Source organism: Salvelinus sp. IW2-2015, linkage group LG5 (genome assembly GCF_002910315.2).
Source record: "Salvelinus sp. IW2-2015 linkage group LG5, ASM291031v2, whole genome shotgun sequence".
NCBI classification, from domain to species: domain Eukaryota; kingdom Metazoa; phylum Chordata; class Actinopteri; order Salmoniformes; family Salmonidae; genus Salvelinus; species Salvelinus sp. IW2-2015.
Genome location: NC_036844.1, coordinates 33,100,009 through 33,120,125, shown reverse-complemented (window position 1 = coordinate 33,120,125; position 20,117 = coordinate 33,100,009). Strand labels below are relative to the sequence as shown.

At 44.2% G+C, this 20,117-nt stretch overlaps 1 pseudogene; it reads right to left on the bottom strand.

Moving 5' to 3' along the window:
• Positions 1-510: 510 nt before the first annotated feature.
• LOC111963731 (retinal guanylyl cyclase 2-like) overlaps positions 511-20,117 on the bottom strand; it is a 35,474-nt pseudogene continuing 15,867 nt past the window's right edge.

Genomic DNA, 20,117 nt, shown 5'->3' with positions numbered 1-20,117 from the left:
GAGCACAGGAGAAGAACACAAGCTCTCGAGATGAATAAGAGATTGTAGGCTAAATCATMCAACTGGCTCAAAACATTGTTTTTCTGATGATACCTTAACTGTTCAGTGACGAAATCCCATGTGCTATTATAGCTCCTTCTCCAGAGACAAATTCCTCTTTGAAGGGCTTCTTATAAAGATTGTAGAATAAACTCTACAGTATATTGTGATGTAGTATTATGTCCACTGATGCCAACTGTATGGTGTACGGTAATGCAAACTCGCCATGTCCTAATGAGGCATTGTCTATTTCTCAAAACTTCCATTGATTAGTAGARGCTCATAGCATTACATATACCTTTGTCCCTTTCCTGCTTATGCACGACATGCTATGGTCTGTGGCAATGACTTTTCAAACTCTCATTTCTATAGGAAGAGTATCGAGCCATGGTTGGGAAAAAAAAGTCCTTGATTGTCAAAATGGCAAACACAAGTGGAGAGAGAGTATCCAGGTTTCACTAGAGGTGTTTCTTACAAAGAACCATTTCAGTGATGATGCATCATCACATTGTCCTCGTCCAAACCTGCTGCCAGAGTCAGAGTKATTGTCTGCACAGTGAAGAGCCTCCTCACCGCTTTCTGCAGGAGATGCTTTAAGTCCTTCGCTGTCTTCGTTCTGAAAGACAGCAAGAAGGATGTGGGACATCAGTTCATAAAGCCTGTGGCCTTTTTCCCATTTAACTGTTATTGCTGAAGAGAGAGTCCCACTTGCGCTCCGGTTAAGTTTGAAAGAACACAACGTTAGTCAGCTGTTAGCAAGATCTTCAGCAGAAAAAATCCAGGAAGAGTAAAAAGGCAGTCAGTGTAAGTACTGAGTATCCCACTGAGATACTACTCTAGTCATGAACACCTTGTAATGCTATACATTTTTAATGCATAACTCTACATCATTTTTTCTTCTTGGCAAGTTGTTGTTCCGCTTTCTTCTGCTTGTGTCGGTTGATCTCCTCCATCTGCAAGCCATGAGCCATTTGCCTGAAACATACATTGGAGAGGTAAAGCAAATGCCACACATGGAAACTGAAGACCAAAGCTGGCCAACCCTCCTCATAATACGCTGCGTGTGTCCACTTTACGTTGGCAGAGGCTGCATTTACACAGGCAGCACAATTCTGATATTTTTTCCACTTATTGGACTTTTGACCAATCACATCAGATCTTTTAACGTCAGCTCTTTTTCAGAACTCATCTGATTGGTCAAAAGACCAATTAGTGAAACAAAATATCAGAATTGGGCTTCCTGTTTTAACACAGCCTTTGTAACTATTTTTGATCTGCTGTAAAAGTGCAGTTTGTATACAAATCAGTTCATGATACATACACTATACATACAAAAGTATGTGAACATACCCTTCAAATTAGTAGATTAGGCTGTTTCAGCCACACCCGTTACTGACAACTGTATAAAATCGAGCACACAGCCATGCAATCTCCATAGACAAACATTGCCGACGATGAATCTGGGTTATGAGGATGCCAGGAGAACGCTACCTGCCCAAATGCATGTGCCAACTGTAAAGTTTGGTGGAGGAGGAATAATGGTCTGGGGTTGTTTTTCATGGTTCGGGCTATGCCCCTTAGTTCCAGGGAAATCTTAATGCTACAGCATACAATGACATTCTAGACGATTCTGTGCTTCCAACTTTGTGGCAGCAGTTTGAGGAAGGCCCTTTCCTGTTTCAGCATGACAATGCCCCCATGCACAAAGCAAGGTCTTTACAGAAATGGTTTGTTGAGATCGGTGTGGAAGAACTTGACTGGCCTGCACAGAGCCCTGACCTCAACCCCATCGAACACCTTTGGGATGAATTAGAACTCTGACTGCGGGCCTAATCGCCCGACCTAATGCTGTTGTGGCTGAATGGAAGCAAGTCCCCAACATCTAGTGGAAAGCCTTCCCAGAAGAGTGGAGGCTATTATAGCAGCAAAGGGGGGACCAACTCCATATTAATGCCCATGATTTTGCAATGAGGTGTTCGACGAGCAGGTGTCCACACATTTTGGTCATTTAGTGTAGTTTGATACTTGCAGGATCATGGTCACTTGGAACAAAGATAATCATCCCTTTACAGGACTTAGCTTTGACTTTCCTTACCCTGACTTAAGCTCAGGTGGCACAGGCAGGGGTTTGGTGAAACTGTCCCTTCCAAACAGCCAGTAGGTCTCCTCCATTCCTTTCCCCTGTGGAGACATGAGACATCCAAGGTCATTATTATCACAGATAAGTCACTAAAACAGTATTCAGTTGTTCATTTTATGATTTACTTTGAGGGTAATATAAATGCCAGAGAGTGGGAGCACAAAGCTGACCTTGAGCTCTGTCTTTCCACGAAGTTGAACCTGGTAGCCTTCTCTCAGATCCACTAGGATCTTTGCTGTGCTATGGCTCAAATGGATTCGGTATGCTGCAAACAATATGGTAGGAAAAATCTTATTTTGGGACTCTGGTATAAAGCGCTTACTAAAACGCAGTCTAGAATTGCTTCATCTTTTAGCCATATTTGGCTCTTTGGTGGCAGGTCTTACGCATTCCTGTGGATTCCATCCTGGAGGCAGTGTTGACTGTGTCACCAAACAGACAGTACCTGGGCATGGTGAGGCCTACCACCCCAGCAACACACGGGCCTACAAACACAAACACACACACACACGGTGGTGGAAAAAGTATCCAATTGTGATACTTGAATAAAAGTATAGATACCTTAATAGAAATTTACTCACGTAAAAGTGAAAGTGACCCAAGAAAATACTACTTGAGTGAAAGTATTTGGTTTTAAATATACTTACGTATCAAAAGTAAATGTAATTTCTAAAACATACTTAAGTATCAAAAGTAAGATTATAAATCATTTCAAATTCCCTACATTAAGCAAAGCAGACGGTACCATTTTCTTGTTTTTACATTTTACGGATAGCTGGGGAAAACTCCAACACTCAGACATCATTTACAAATTATGCATTTGTGTTTAGTGAGTCCGTCAGATCAGAGGCAGTAGGGATGATCACGTGTTCTCTTGATAAGTACATGAATTGGACCATTTTCCTGTCCTGCTAAGCATTCAAAATGTAACGAGTACATTTGGGTGTCAGGGAAAATGTATGGTGTAAAAAGTAAATTATTTTATTTATGAATATAGTGAAGTAAAAGTAAAAGTTGTCAAAAAGATAAATAGTAAAGTACAGATACCCCCCCAAAATTACTTAATTAGTACCTTAAAGTATTTTTACTTAAGTAGTTATATCACTTCACACACACACAGCAGCGGTGGCATGCCTGTTCCTAGGAGACATTTCATATCAACACTGTCAGAAAAATGTAACGCACTGGGAAGTTCATGGCAGTTTGACTGTTTATGATGTTTGACATCAGTATGGTATGTGGCGTTAATTTCAAAATTATTTGTACTTCCATTTTGTTCATACGGGGGTCTTTAAAATGGAGCCCTGACCTGAGTGCAGTCCAATGCGTATGCGAACGGGTACATCCGGCATGTGTCTCATCTTGAAGGTGCCAACAGCACTCAGGATGTCCAGGGCCATGCTGGATATCTCTGCAGCATGACGGTTTCCATTGGGAACAGGTAGGCCGGACGCCACCATGTATGCATCTCCTATTGTCTCCACCTACCATCGAAGAGGAAATATCTTCAGTAGGTTACAAAGGTGCACAAGAAGACACACCAAGTCATTCATTCAAGACTAAGCAATAGGCTTACCTTGTATACATCATGATTGCCAATGATGGCGTCAAATAGAGTATATAGGTCATTGAGGAGGTCCACCACTTCGATAGGCTCGCTGTTGGCAGAGATTGTGGTAAAACCTACTATGTCGCTGAAGTAAAGTGTTACATTTTCAAAATGCTCCGGTTCCACAGTACCGCCAACCTTCAGGACGTCTGCAACAGATCTGCAAACAGAGAAGAAATACCATTTAGGGCCCTCGTCGGGCCCTCGTCGAGAAACATTTGTACATCCTAGTCAGTATCTTTGAGTGTATGTGTCATTGTCTGTTATTCACGGAGGCAGCATCTGAGTGAGTAGTTTCTCAGTCTTCAGTTTCTCTATCTCCAGCTCCTCGGTCCTCTCTCTGATCAGCTCCTCCAGGTTAGAGGAGTACTGCTCCAGCATCCGCAGCATGGAGTCTATGATGTTGGTCTTCCTCCCTTTGTTGATGTTCTTAAACTGGGATTGATGGGGGATGGTGGGGGGGTTAAAGGTGAACTCGAATGATGCTTTTATATCCCCCAGTCAAACTTTCACAGACAGAAGGTTCTCTTATATTAGTCTTTTATTTTTAAGACACTGATTGTGAGTGGTCTGTTTGATGTCTCAGGCTAAGGTACCTGGTCAAAGATGTCATTGAAGTGAGGCCGCCTATCTGCCTGTTCGTTCCAGCACTGTTTCATCAGCTGGATACACTCCAGGGGGGCGTGGTCTGGTGACACCACAGGGCGGCACAGGGGTGGAGAATTCCTCACCTTCTGGATGACATCTGACAGACCGGAGCAGACACTCTGAGTTACCCCACCAAGACCAAGCTACAGTATCTACTACTCACATTTTCTTTTGCACATTTTAGTCATTGAGCAACTTACAGTAGTTAGTGCATGCATTTTTYTACTTTTTCCCTGTGGGGAATCAAACCCACAACCTTGGTGTTGCAAGCACCATACTCTACCACCTGAACCACAGGGAGGACCAACAGACAGCACTGGGACCATGCATGCAACAGACGTTATTTATGTATACACATTCAAATGAAGCCTGAATCACCCACCCATCCCCTATTAAACCACCCCTGTTAAACCAAACACTCTGTTAAACCACACACCCTGTTAAACCACACCCTGTTAAACCACACCCTGTTAAACCACACCCTGTTAAACCACACCCCTATTAAACCACACCCTCTATTAAACCACACCACTATTAAACCACACCCCTATTAAACCACATCCCTATTAAACCACACCCATATTAAACCACACCCCTATTACAACCACATCCCTATTAAACCACACCCCGTATTAAACCACACCCCTATTTAAACCACACCTCTATTAAACCACACCCCTATTTTAACCACACCCTATTAAATACCACCCCTATTAAACCACACCTCTATTAAACCACACCACCTATTAAAATACACCCCATATTAAACCACACCCCGAATTAAACCACACCCCTGTTAAACCACACCCCTATTAAACCACACCCCCATTGAACCACACCCCTATTAAACTACACCCCTATTAAACCACACCCCTATTAAACCACACCCCTATTAAACCACACCCCTATTAAACCACACCGTTGAAACTGTCTCTTCTACTTTGTTGTTTTAAATTGTGTTTGGGGTTGTGATTGGATGAGTGATCTACACCTTCAGCAGACAGGTCCAGCATACAGAAGGGAGGTCTCCGCAGCACCACCTCCTGCATGATGATGGCGAAGCTGTAGACGTCCCCTAGCTGGGTGCCGCACAGCCCTGGGTGAGGGCCCCGTAGGATCTCAGGGGCCGTCCACAGCAGCTCTGCACAACCACACAGGCAAGTAGGCACGCACACACACACACACGCATACACACACACAGACAGATTCAGTTGAAGTCGGAAGTTTACATACACTTAAGTTGCAGTCATTAAAACTTGTTTTTCAGCCACTTCACAAATTTCTTGCTAACAACCTATAGTTTTGGCAAGTCGGTTAGGACATCTACTTTGTGCATGTCACAAGTAATTTTTCCAACAATTGTTTACAGACAGATTATTTAACTTATAATTAACTTTATCAAAATTCCAGTGGGTCAGATTTACATACACTAAGTTGACTGTGCCTTTAAACAGCTTGGAAAATTCCAGTAAATGATGTCATGTCATTAGAAGCTTCTGATAGGCTAATTGACATAATTTGAGTCAATTGGAGGTGCACCTGTGGATGTATTTCAAACTCAGTGCCTCTTTGCTTGACATCATAGGAAAATCAAAAGAAATCAGTCAAGACCTCAGAAAACAATTGTAGACCTCCACAAGTTTGGCTCATCCTTGGGAGCAATTTCCAAACGCCTGAAGGTACCACGTTCACCTGTACAAACAATATTACGCAAGTATAAACACCATGGGACCACGCAGCCGTCATACCGCTCAGGAAGGAGACACGTTCGGTCTCCTAGAGATTAATGTACTTTGGTGCGAAAAGTGCAAATCAATCCCAGAACAACAGCAAAAAACCTTGTGAAGATGCTGGAGGAAACAGGTACAAAAGTCTCTATATCCACAGTAAAACGAGTCCTATATCGACATAACCTGAAAGGCCCTCAGCAAGGAAGAAGCCACTGCTCCAAAACCGCCATAAAAAAGCCAGACTACGGTTTGCAACTGCACATGGGGACAAAGATCGTACATTTTGGATAAATGTGCTCTGGTCTGATGAAACAAAAATAGAACTGTTTGGCCATAATGACCATCGTTATGTTTGGAGGAAAAAGGGGGAGGCTTGCAAGCCGAAGAACACCATCCCAACGTACAGCTTGCGGGTTATACACTCTATCGGCAGGACAGAACAGTAGCCTCTGGAAAGACACGGGGCGGGGTCCTATGCATTTATGTGAACAACAGTTGGTGCACGATATCTAAGGAAGTCTCAAGGTTTTGCTCGCCTGAGGTAGAGTATCTCATGATAAGCTGTAGACCACACTATCTACCTAGAGAGTTTTCATCAGTTTTTTTTGTAGCTGTCTACATACCACCACAGACCGAGACTGGCACTAAAACCGCGCTCAATGAGCTGTATTCTGCCATYKGCAAACAGGAAAATGCTCATCCAGAGGCGGCGCTCCTAGTGGCCGGGGACTTTAATGCGGGGAAACTTAAATCAGTTTGACCTCATTTCTATCAGCATGTTTAATGTGCAACCAGAGGGAAAAAAATTCTAGACCACATTTACTCCACACACAGAGACGCGTACAAAGCTCTCATTCGCCCTCCATTTGGCAAATCTGACCATAACTCTATCCTCCTGATTCCTGCTTACAAGGAAAAATTAAAGCAGGAAGCACCAGTAACTCAGTCTATAAAAAAGTGGTCAGATGAAGCAGATGCTAAACTACGGGACTGTTTTGCTAGCACAGACTGCAATATGTTCCCGGGATTCTTGCTATGGCATTGAGGAGTACACCACATCAGTCAATGGCTATATCAATAAGTGCATCGAAGACGTCATCCCTACAGTGACTGTACGTACATACCCCAACCAGAAGCCATGGATTACAGTCAACATTCACACTGAGGTAAAGGGTAGAGCTGCTGCTTTCAAGGAGCAGTACTCTAACACGGAAGCGTATATGAAATCCTGCTATGCCCTTCGACGAACCATCAAACAGGCAAAGTGTCAATACAGGAATAGGATCGAATCGTACTACACCAGCTCTGACAATCGTCGGATGTGGCAGAGCTTGCAAACTATTACAGACTACAAAGGGAAGCACAGCCGAGAGCTGCCCAGTGACACGAATATACCAGATGAGCTAAGAGCTATGCTCGCCTCGAGGCAAGTAACACTGAAACATGCATGAGAGCATCAGCTGTTCTGGGTGACTGTGATCARGCTCTCCGCAGCCGATGTGAGTAAGACCTTTAAACAGGTCAACATTCACAAGGCCGCTGGGCCAGACGGATTATCAGGATGTGTAATCCCGAGAGTGTGCTGACCAACTGGCAAGTGTCTTCACTGATATTTTCAACCTCTCCCTGTCTGAGTCTGTAATACCAACATGTTTCAAGGAGACCACCATAGTCCCTGTGTCCAAGAACACTAAGGTAACCTGCCTAAATGGCTACCGACCCATAGCACTCACGTCTGTAGCCATGAAGTGCTTTGAAAGGCTGGCCATGGCTCACATACACACCATTATCCCAGAAACCCTAGACCCACTCCAATTTGCATACVGCACAAACAGATCCACAGATGATGCAGTCTCTATTGCACTCCACACTGCTCTTTCCCACCTGGACAAAAGGAACACCTATGTGAGAATGCTATTCATTGACTACAGCTCATCGTTCAACACCATAGTGCCCTCAAAGCCCATCAATAAGCTAAGGACCCTGAGACTACACACCTCCCTCTGCAACTGGATCCTGGACTTCCTGACGGGCCACCTCCAGGTGGTAAGGGTAGGTAACAACACATCCGCCACGCTGATCCTCAACACGGGGGCCCCTCAGGGGTGCGTGCTCAGACTCCTCCTGTTCTCCCTGTTCACTCATGACTGCACGGCCAGGCACGACTCCAACACCATCATTAAGTGCTGATGACACAACAGCGGTAGGCCTGATCACTGACAATGATGAGACAGCCTATAGGGAGGAGGTCAGAGACCTGACCGTGTGGTGTAATGACAACAACCTCTCCTTCAATGTGATCAAGACAAAGGAAATGATTGTGGACTACAGGAAAAGGAGGACCTACCATGCCTCCATTCTCATCGYCGGGGCTGTAGTGGAGCAGGTTGAGAGCTTCAAGTTCCTTGGCATCCACATCACCAACAAACAAACATGGTCCAAGCACACCAAGACAGTCGTGAAGAGGGCACGACAAAACCTATTCCCCCTCAGGAGGATGACAAGATTTGGCATGGGCCTCAGATCCTCAAAAGGTTTTACAGCTGCACCATCGAGAGCATCCTGACAGATTGCATCACTGGCTGGTATGGCAACTGTTCGGCCTCRGACCGCAAGGCACTACAGAGGGTAGTGCGTACGGCCCAGTACATCACCGGGGCCAAGCTTCTTGCCACCCAGGACCTCTATACCAGGCGATGTCAGAGGAAGGCCCCAAAAATTGTCAAAGACTCTAGCCACCCTAGTCATAGACTGTTCTCTCTGCTACCACACGGCAAGCGGTACCGGAGAACCAAGTCTAGGTCCAAGAGGCTTCTAAACAGCTTCTACCCCCAAGCCATAAGACTCCTGAACAGCTAATTAAATGGATACCCAGACTATTTTCATTGCCCCCGCCACACACGCTGCTGCTACCCTCTGTTATTATCTATGCATAACCACTTTAATAACTCTACCGACAGTGTCTTATGAAAGTATTCACCCCCCTTGGCATTTTTCCTATTTGGTTGCCTCCTGTCTCTATAAGCTTGGCACATCTAGCCACTGGGATTTTTGCTCATTCTTCAAGGCAAAACTGCTCCGGCTCCTTCAAGTTGGATGGGTTCCGCTGGTGTACAGCAATCTTTAAGTCATACCACAGATTCTCAATTGGATTGAGGTCTGGGCTTTGACTAGGCCATTCCATGACATTTAAATGTTTCCCCTTAAACCACTCGAGTGTTGCTTTAGCAGTATGCTTAGGGCCATTGTCCTGTTGGAAGGTGAACCTCTATCCCAGTCTCAAATCTTTGGAAGACTGAAACAGGTTTCCCTCAAGAATTTCCCTGTATTTAGCGCCATCCATCATTCCTTCAATTCTGAACAGTTTCCCAGTCCCTGCCGATGAAAAACATCCCCACAGCATGATGCTGCCACCACCATGCTTCACTGTGGGGATGGTGTTCTCGGAGTGATGAGAGGTGTTGGGTTTGCGCCAGACATAGCGTTTTCCTTGATGGCCAAAAAGCTCAATTTTAGTCTCATCTGACCAGAGTACCTTCTTCCATATGCTTGGGGAGTCTCCCACATGCCTTTTGGCAAACACCAAACGTATTTGCAAAAWTTTTTCTTTAAGCAATGGCTTTTTTCTGCTCCCTCTTCCGTAAAGCCCAGCTCTGTGGAGTGAACGGCTTAAAGTGGTCCTATGGACAGATACACCAATCTCCGCTGTGGAGCTTTGCAGCTCCTTCAGGGTTATCTTTGGTCCCTTTGTTGCCTCTCTGATTAATGCCCTCCTTGCCTGGTCCGTGAGTTTTGGTGGGCGGCCCTCTCTTGGCAGGTTTGTTGTGGTGCCATATTCTTTCCATTTTTTAATAATGGATTTAATTGTGCTCCGTGGGATGTTCAACATTTTTTATATTTTTTTATAACCCATACCTGATCTGTACTTCACCACAACTTTGTCCCTGACCTGTTTGGAAAGCTTGTTGGTCTTCATGGTGCCGCTTGCTTGGTGGTGCCCCTTGCTTAGTGGTGTTGCTGACTCTGGGGCCTTTCAGAACAGGTGTATATATACTGAGATCATGTGACAGATGATGTGCCACTTAGATTGCACACAAATTTACTTTATTTAACTAATTATGTGACTTCTGAAGGTAATTGGTTGCACCAGATCTTATTTAGGGGCTTCATAGCAAAGGAGGTGAATACATATGCATGCACCACTTTTCCGTTTAAATGTTTTTCACATTTTTTGAAACAAGTAACTTTTTTCATTTCACTTCACCAATTTGGACTATTTTGTGTATGTCCATTACATGAAATCTAAATAAAAATCTATTTAAATTACAGGTTGTAATGAAACAATATAGGAAAAACGCCAAGGGGGTGAATACTTTTGCAAGGCTCTGTACATGTACATAATTATCCTCAATACCCCGACACCGGTGCCCCCGCACATTGACACATTGACTCTGTACCGGTACCCCCTGTATATAGCCCCACTATTGTGGAGGAGCAGTAGCTCTTTAATTATTTGTTAGTCTTATCTCGTACTTTTTATGTTTTATTTTGGGGGGTATTTTCTTAAAACTGCATTGTTGTTTAAGGGCTTGTAAGTAAGCATTTCACTGTATTTCACTGTTGTATTCGGCGCATGTGACAAATACAATTTGATTTGATTTGAGTGYTCTTAACACCCACCTTCTGCGGAGGGATCTTCATATGGGAACCTTTGTGCCATCAAAATCTTGTTGTAGCCGTAGTCTGTGAGCTTGAGCACAAAGCGGCCATCCACTACGCAGTTCCGAGATTTGAGTCGTCCATGACAAACACCTCGGTGGTGGAGGTACTTCATGCCCTATGGAAGACAGAAAAAAGTAGTGTTGGTGTCATGTCAGAGAGAAAGGTAGCCTGCTGTAGGTATACAGTGAGTTGGGTTAAATTAACATTGGGACCTAAACTCTAACAAATCTGTAATGTAAAATGATTTTAAGCACATTGTGGCAGCTGCAGGTCTTCCTATAGGAATAGTGTAACTGTATGTCTCTGAGAGGATTTTGGCCACACCCCACTACTAGTGGTTACCTTGATAAGGTCCAATAACAGGGAGGTTTTAAACATCCAGTCCAGCTTAACGTCAGTATTGTTTAGCAAGTCCTGCAAGCTGCTACGTGAGCAATACTCTGTCATGATGCCGAAAACACCACAGTCAAGGAAAAACCCCAGGAAGAGGTTGACGTTCTCGTGTCGTATGTCCTTCATCTGAAAGAACAGAGCCGTGARGATGGGCTCATTTTAATGGACAACAGAGATACATTAGTTAAAGTCAAACGGATTTCTCATCATCAAATATTCTTACATCGTAACTGACAGTATATTTCACAGTAGAACCTCACCAATTCAAAGACGTCACTGGTCTGGGGAGTTATGGCTTTAAAGTTTCCAGACGGGAGTCTTTTCATCCAAGCCCAGTCTCCCTGTAAAAAGGTATGTGTTTGATAGTTATGAATCAACTTTCAGACAAGCCTCAGAACTCCCTGTAAAAAGGTATGTGTTTGATAGTTCTGAATCAACTTTCAGACAAGCCTCAGAACTCCCTGATAATACAAAGTTTTTCTTGCAGTGCAGGAAAATTCTCAGCAACAAAAGAGTGATCAATTAAGATCCAACACCGTAATATCACGCCTGACACTAATAATCCCACTACAAACAACCCATTCTGTCAAGGCAAAACAGATAACTGCTCCAGTCACTGTCCACCACTTTCTTCCTGTCAAAAATGGCGAGTCTCAAACGACAAATATGAACACACCAACAATATGAGCCATAAAAACCTGGCCATTCCTGAAGACGAAGAAAGGAGGCTGTGACTTGAGGCTTGACTCAGGTTCCTGGGGTGGCCCACTGTCCCGCAAGGGATTTGGTATTTTAACATGCTAAGACAAACATTAACGGAAAACTGCCTCTCTGATCTATGATAAAAAAGTTCCAGTTTGTGCGTGCCAGACGTGAGCTTAATCACAAACATCTTCCAGGAGACATTCTTACAAAACAAACATTAACTACAATTTGCGATAGAATGATCAAAGTAAACAATATACTTTAATTAATCATCAGACAACCGTGCACCAACTGGCTATATGTACACATATATGGTTCTGATTTATGCAAAATGTAGGCTAATTATTTAATTATGTAGACGGAAATGAATCATTTAAAGGCTGGATGATTTCTTTTCTTTTGATCCACATTGAACCCTAATGCTAGAGCATCTCTCGTACTACAGAGTCCTAATCAGGGAACGAAATCATGGTGGTAATACTCAAGATTTGGAGTTATTCTCATGAATGGGGGTAATGGGAGAGATGGCTGCCAAATAAGAATGTTGTATAAATGTTTGGTTTGGATGAGGATATGGAACTAATAATAAGAAGACTAAGAAGGGATAAACTCGCTTATAAAAAACATGCATGAGTAATAAATGTTGGTGAGATGTACTGACCTAAATAGCGCTGTACTAAAGACGAATAGCAGTGCGGACTCACTACTCAATTGAGATACTGGATCTCACAAAAGGAACAGCATCGTAACGTATGCTGATAGTAACCTCCAAAGTACTATTTAGAGCTACTCAAAGAGATTTATTTTCACGAAAACTGTATATTTTCTTTTGCTTATTTCCTACCAAATACTTTTTAATATGTCTCTGTGATAAGAAAAGGGCACCTAACAATTTGTTGCGTTTTTCGACCTTAGACAAAACAGATTGCCTCGTGAGGCCCAAAGTGCTCCATCGTGTCCGTGAGCAAGAGAAGATACGAAGGAGGAAAGTCGAAAATTAAAGGAAAGAACATCTGACAGATAGCCGCTGCCATGTGACTCAGCTTTGTTAATCAACACCCCCACTACTATAAAACAGCCACCCTCTTTGGGTAGAATATGTGCGACTGGCAATAATGAAGTAACTGGACCATAGGCACGTATAGTTCGCAAGACCATTCAATCAATAGTGTCTTGAACTTTCATTATAGAGAGCTGGAGAGGCGACTAGCTGCGAGAGTACACTGAACCACACTGACAGTTGTGGGGTAACTACACACCTATGTCCTATTTTGAGGTCCAGGTTTAGATGCAGTGAGATGGTGAATCAAAGTACGGCTTCACTAAATGGCTCATTGTGACTGAATGGAAGCAAAATCCGCAATGGTTCACATCTAGGGAAAAGCGCTTCAGTCGCCAAGCAGAGTTGGAGTGGACGCTGATATTACTTAACGACGGATGAAGAGCGTGGCCAATTGAGCAGAAACACGGATCTCTCAGCTGATGGGCTTACATATGTTAACGTGGTATGTTTGACATGGAGATACTCAGGAGACCCCAGGCCCCGCCCGCGCGCGAGGCAGGCGTGGCGCGGCACTAGCGTTCGAGGCTTGGAGCAAATCATCAGTTTGCAAATTCTGTACTGTTCATGTCTAATATGGGGGTCCATCTACTTCGTGGAGGATATCCTTGTCTCATGCTGATAGAATGGGGGATACTATTATCGTCGCGGGGCTTAACCTTGTTCTCTGCCTATTCTTGTCACTCGAAGTGGTGTATCTAGCACAGACTACTGGGTTTGAGATGGGACATGCATAGATAGGAGGGAGTATGAGTGCACGAAGTTACAAATGCTCTTACATCGAGAGCATATAGCAGGAAACTCTGTATATACCAGTGCCATGCTTAGTTCAATGATTCAAATTTTAACTAGAATTCCACGCATGAAGTTCTTCAATGTCTCTGCCATTCCTGCGGTACTAACCCCCTCAACGAGGCACTCTTATAATACGCATAAGAACTAACAAAAGACTGATAACAGGCTCATTTCATTACTTTGGTAGAGTCCGGAGACTTTTACAATGGCTTAAATAGGTACGAGAGTGACAGCATTCTCTCTACCTTGAACACGAATCAACGCAGCGGTTCATAGAGGAGGAGAGTGTGAGAAGTGCTTTGGCTGCTCGCACCTAGATGTGAGCTGACATCCGAGAAGTAACTTCATATAATCTCTACTACTCTATGTTTTGTGGTAGGAGGCCTGTGTCTTTGCACGCGTCTTGTCTGATGAAGTTGCATCGTCTTCAGCATAGACTCAGTCATGGACGCTCGGTATGACGCAGCGACTGGATCTGGCCTCTCTTTTGCTCTCTCATCTGAGAGTCGGTTACCAGTAGGACTGACCTTTGATCTGTGGACAAGAATTGTATCTGATTCACGACAGAGTACATAGACTCTCCCAGGACTATAGAACGTTTTTTTACTAACGGAGACACGTGTGTCCTGAGCGACTCTCTGTATTGTCGGGAAGAGTAGTGGAGTTGTCAAAATGCACAATACAACGCAACTATAAACACTTTATATATTAAGAAGGGACTCAAATCGCAAGGTGCTATTGTCTTGATTTCAATGTGTAGGATATTCAGAAAACATAAGATCTAGACACTCCTTAGATCAAAAGGTTTTCCAGCACTGAGCGAGAGTTCATTCTGAAGGCGTAATCTTGAAACACGTATAGCCGTTCATAGTAATACCTCAAAAGAGGATAGACAGCGCTCTTGTTTTGATGGGTCGCAGACTGGGCTTGGGATTGAAGGCTGCTCACCTGACTGCTCGCTTGGAAGAGAGACCTGGCTTAGCTGCTATAGAAGGAGAGGCGATAGAGACTCGCGCCTGAGGTCCATGCATGGGCGCTCTCGTTCTGAATTCGGCTGAGATGCTGTGGATAGCTGAGAGAAATGCTCATTGTCTTGGGCAGGTAGTACGAGTGGAAGAGCATCATTGTGCATGATGAAGAACTGCACGCGGTCAGCCTTAGAGCTTTGTATATGGGGTGCATGATAAGAGTAGAGACCGCGCGCTTGCTCTGTGCGCGTTGTTTGGTGCAATATTGGTCGACCCAGCTGCTAGGCTGCCATAGCGGCTCTCGTTTGCGTAACAGGCTCCAGATCGTGTAAGGACATAGACACGCAGAACGTCAACTTTCGCGTAGGGTTCTTCTCCTGTAGTGGAGTGTGGGTTTTTCCACCACCTGGCTCTGGCCCAGTAAATGGACACTGGACGTCATAGATTCTGCTGCCTCAGCTAAACGTGAGCCTCGCGCATGCGGCATTGTACGCTGAAAGCAATTGGAGAGGGTTTTTGACGTGTAAGGTCCTGAGAGTTCAGGCTGCTGCCTGGTCGATAGGCGGGAGGTTACTCTAGGCTCTGCGCCTGAGATTCAGCATGGAGACTGGGCGGGATGCGCTCTGTAAAGTCGGAGCGGAGGAGTTTGCTAAGGGGCAGAGATCAGGTACGAATACCGCTCTCGCTCTGCATAGGAGCATGGGTTCATAGCAGAGAGAGTGTTTATGCCAGAGCGAATGAGAGTTGGAGATGTTGAAACATGGAGTTCTGCTGAGGCTGCGCCTATGTAAGAGGCTAGGGGCTGGGAGGGAGCCTTGGGCGTGGCCTGCACATGGGGGTTGCTCTGCTTAGGAATGAGTGCGGTATATGTTGGGTCCGTATTCCATGATGATTAGTCACTTGAACGTTTGGAGGAGTGCCGGCCAAGAGGTGTTAGCTATGTGACAATGCAGCAAGCTAAGACAGCTTGTATGCACCTGCTGACCTGTAGCGCCGGTAGCCTTGGTCCTCTGGCAATGAACACCAACACTACTTTTTTCTGTCTTCCATAGGGATGAAGTACCTCCACCACCGAGGTGTTTGTCATGGACGACTCAAGTCTCGGGAATGGTGAGAGAGTTGCCCTAGGCAGGGGCATTGGGGCGAGTGATAATCAGTGGTTGGCAGAAGCAGAGAGCGAGGAGCATGACTCTGGGCGGATAGCAGAGCTGGTACCATAATCTTTCGCATGCGCTGTCAGGAGCTGTTCTGGAATGAGGGCTTAACAATTGACTGACTACTCCTGGTTGGCGCAGGAGAACGTGCTTAGTGTGATGTTAAGATCACTCAAAACTCAAATCGCAAATCTAGGCTGGACTCTCTCCTGTCGACTGGTCGCGCGGTAGCATACATCAAGCCAGGAGAGACTGTTGAGTGGTAAAGCTCTGGAAAGAGGGGTGGAGAGGGCAGATGTAGTATAAGGCGCGATCCAATGAGCCTGGTTAGAGAGAAAATAAGCCTTGGGTCTCGAATCAGGAGACAAGAAGAATAAGCAAAACATTCAAAAGTATGGGAGATAAGACCTTTGACATGAAATTAAGAGAGAGGCTGAATGCTTTGCTGCCCTTCGCTAAGTTATGTCTGTTGGGGTGCTATTACGGGGTCCGGTATCTGCTGCTGCTGGGTTCTATTGGGTGCCCTCGACTGTAGAGTAGAGGGGAACCAGGGTTGCTAGACACAGGCTCGCTCGGGGTACTTGGGGGATAATAACTTTGTGCTACAGTGTGCAGAGGCTCCTTGCTAAAAGCTTCAGATGCACCGCCTGGAATATGCCCACATGCATTGGCGCCATCTGTGATTAGAGCGTCCTGCCGCCGGTTGTTCTCTTCATCATACTTGCTGTTGGTGTTTGGTTTTGTTCAGCTGAGATAGCTCTCTGAGTAAATATTATAGATTTTGTTGTTTACGTTTCATGTCATGAATGTGTAGTTGCTCGATCATCGGAAATTCTGTTTGTTGTTTGCTCAATGTACTGAATGCTTAGTAGAACATGCTAATTTGTTGTTTGCTTGAATTTATGTTATATAGCTAAGCTTGTAATAGACTATGTCTAAGAGATTGTGTGTTGTAGTTTGAAGCATACTTGTTATGCTGTTTCGCTGTTGCTGGTTCGGTCGCTTGCCGTCATCTAGCCTGCAGTTGTTTGCTACTATGCAGTCCTCGTATTACAGATCGTTGGGGCTGCACAATCCGATCTAGGGCGTGTGCATAACAGTCACGATCAGACTCTGGAGTGCTTGCTGGGGCAAGGTTGAGGGGACTCAATGCTCAATATTGATGTGTGTGACTGAGACCTCAGTTGAGCCACATCATCTAGCATTGTTTTGCTCAGCATGACATGACCAGCGCCTCATCGGAGGCTCCAGAGAGCTGGAGAGGATCGCAGGTTGGTAGTGTAGAGAGGAGTACTTGTGCACGCGGGATAGGGACGTCTGGAGAGAGTAGCGAGTCCTTTGCTTTCTGTTTGGCTCTAGACTTCAGAGGTTTCTGCAGTGTTGAAGATGTCGATCTGTCTGTAAGGTGATATAGTGTTGCATCAGGGATTCTATGTGAGGCTCAGGGACATGGAGTAGGAGAAAGGCTAGGTTTTTGGGTATGGACATGGGGTCTAGGCACTACTTTTCGCTCTCTATAGAATATCGATGTTGTTTCACGTGTGTCTTGAAAACTAGGACTATCGCGTGTGTGTTTCATTTCACCGTCTCTGCAGACCAATTTGCTATTATGTGTTATACAAAGATCACAAGAATTATAACATGAATCTTGATAGCTTTATCACAATTATTATTTGGGAGATATGAGGTTGCGATAATAATACGCGTATTCAATATGGGAAAGCCAAGATAGGAGTAGCATATTATTATTAGTGGCAAATGCTATCACGCATAAACGAGCTGGAAATAGCTAATCTTGTAAGATACTCTTCTCAACTATTGAACACGAGCAGAGGATGACAGTCCGCTCGGAGAACATCTCGATCTGGAGTAGAACTTTCGCATTCTTTCGTAAACCAAGAGGCAGACGATATGGGGGTTACTAAGCGCCACGCAATTCCGTCGGAATTGAAGCATGTAGGCGGTGCATCGATTAATTGTAATTCAATTGTTTATAGGCATCTTATTCTCTCTATGTCTAGCTTGACGCCCAACGTTTATGGCTGTATGCTATTTTGTATTACGCGTCCTCTGGGCGGGCTATACTACTTCATTCAAATATTCTTAGCGACAACATAGAACGCATCTGAGCTATATCTAGACGAGGCGTTGAGGTCAGTTAAGCTATACTATCACTACGGTCATATATTTCATTCCCTGTGAGTCAAAAGGAGGCACGGCTATGGCTCTAGAAGATTGTGAACGATTCTTTCTATCTCTACGGATTGAATTGTTGAACTGGTAGAACGTATACAGAACATAACGCCACGGTTTGATTCGCTTGTGTGAATGGGGACAATCGCATTACTTCAATGGAGCGACTTCACTTTTGTCTGAGTCACCAATCCAGAATCTCACATCTATTTTCTCGACGTTCTAGATCGCAGTTGATACGCAGTGTGAGGCTTTGAGTACATAAGCAGTGCAATCAACACTTAAGAGTCAGTTCTCATAGACTGAGTCTGATTGACGCATAGTAGAATCATCACGCGTTGGGTATGAGGTTATTCATCCCTATGGAGACGAAGGATTGAAAACAAAGTACAGTGTTAGAGTGTAATGTGTATGAGAGTAAGAGCTATGTCCTGGTTGTTGTATTTATAGCGAGGGAGGCTTGCTTAAATACAGTTATAACTATTAGGTACTCTAGAAATCACTACTACACACATAAGTCTTGTAATATGTTAAGATGAAATTTGTGAGTATTAGTCTAAGTCATTGGTTGTTTTAGAGTCGAGATGATTCTACACTTCTATGTTTTGTTCATTGTTTTAGTTCTTTCTCTTGTACTTCGACAGGATCATTGTATTAAAGTAGTAGTTTGTCAACGGTGCCGCAGTGAGGGACATTTTTGTGAGCCTGGAAGAGTGGAGTAGATGTATTAGACAAACGCCAGCGAGACATAGTGTTACCTCCTTGATCATGCCGCTCGAGCTGAGATAACAAGTGGAGGCTTTTAACACTCAGTTAGCTACAGAGACTCTTGTAAAGTCAGTGATGTGAAGTTTTTTAGCGAGCTCACGTGCTAGCATGAAAGATTATGTTACCGTTATGAGGATACAATACGTCTGTCATTTGGTGGTGGGCTAGAAAAGCTCACATGGCTTGTACACAAGTTTACACTGGCACATAGAAGAGATAAGCATACCCATGGAAGGAAAAAGGTTTTCACCGTTTTGCGTGTCCTAGACTCGTGGGGCGTCGTAGAGATGCTTGAATGACAATACTGGAACATTAGAAATCGAGAGCTCGTCGAATAACGGTGACGGATCACAGACCTGGCTCTTCTCGGATTGTGTTAAATGTGGACAGCTAGACACTGTCATGTAGTGAATCGGCAGCATTGGCACACGACATTCCCACACAACACTGCAGACGCGATGGCTGGAGTTCTGGTAAGGAGGAACGCCTTTCACAAATCAGTGCATGGAAGTGATAGCTCATATCAAGACTATTTCAATTCAATACGTAAACTGAACAATAATATCACTATGCTACGCCAAGATTTAACGAGTAGCACCAAGCCTTACATTATAACTATAAGAGCAATCAGCATCAAGTCTCATGGTTCCTAAACGTGGAGTACATAGGTCCTTTATAAAAGACTTATGTCGCAGCGCAACATTGAGACAGTTTAGTACTCCAAGAATAAATCAAGCGATGCTCACGCACACTGTTAGAAAAGTTGAAAGAGGAAAGAGTATGAGTGTCTCTATAGATTTCTGGACATGAATCTGAGGGCTAACAATTGTATCAGAACATGGACGTCAACGCTCATGTACCGTGTAATCAACGTAATAGTGTTTCAAATGGAATATAGTACTCGATAATACAACTTTGTCTTCGAACCATAGCTAAAGAATGTGCTGGCCGGGTAGAATTTAGGCTATAGTGATTTTTAGACCTGTGGGGTTACTCAATTAGTGAGTAGTTTCATAACTAAATGAGAACGACAGAATAACCTTACATGAGCACCTATACAAAGGGGTGACTTCGAGATCGTCTTGATGTTGATCGTGCATTTATAAGAAAGCTCTTGTATCCACGATGGCATGCAGACGAGAGACCTACAGGTCTTGTTAATAAAAGGTTGTGGTTTGATAGTTTGAATAACA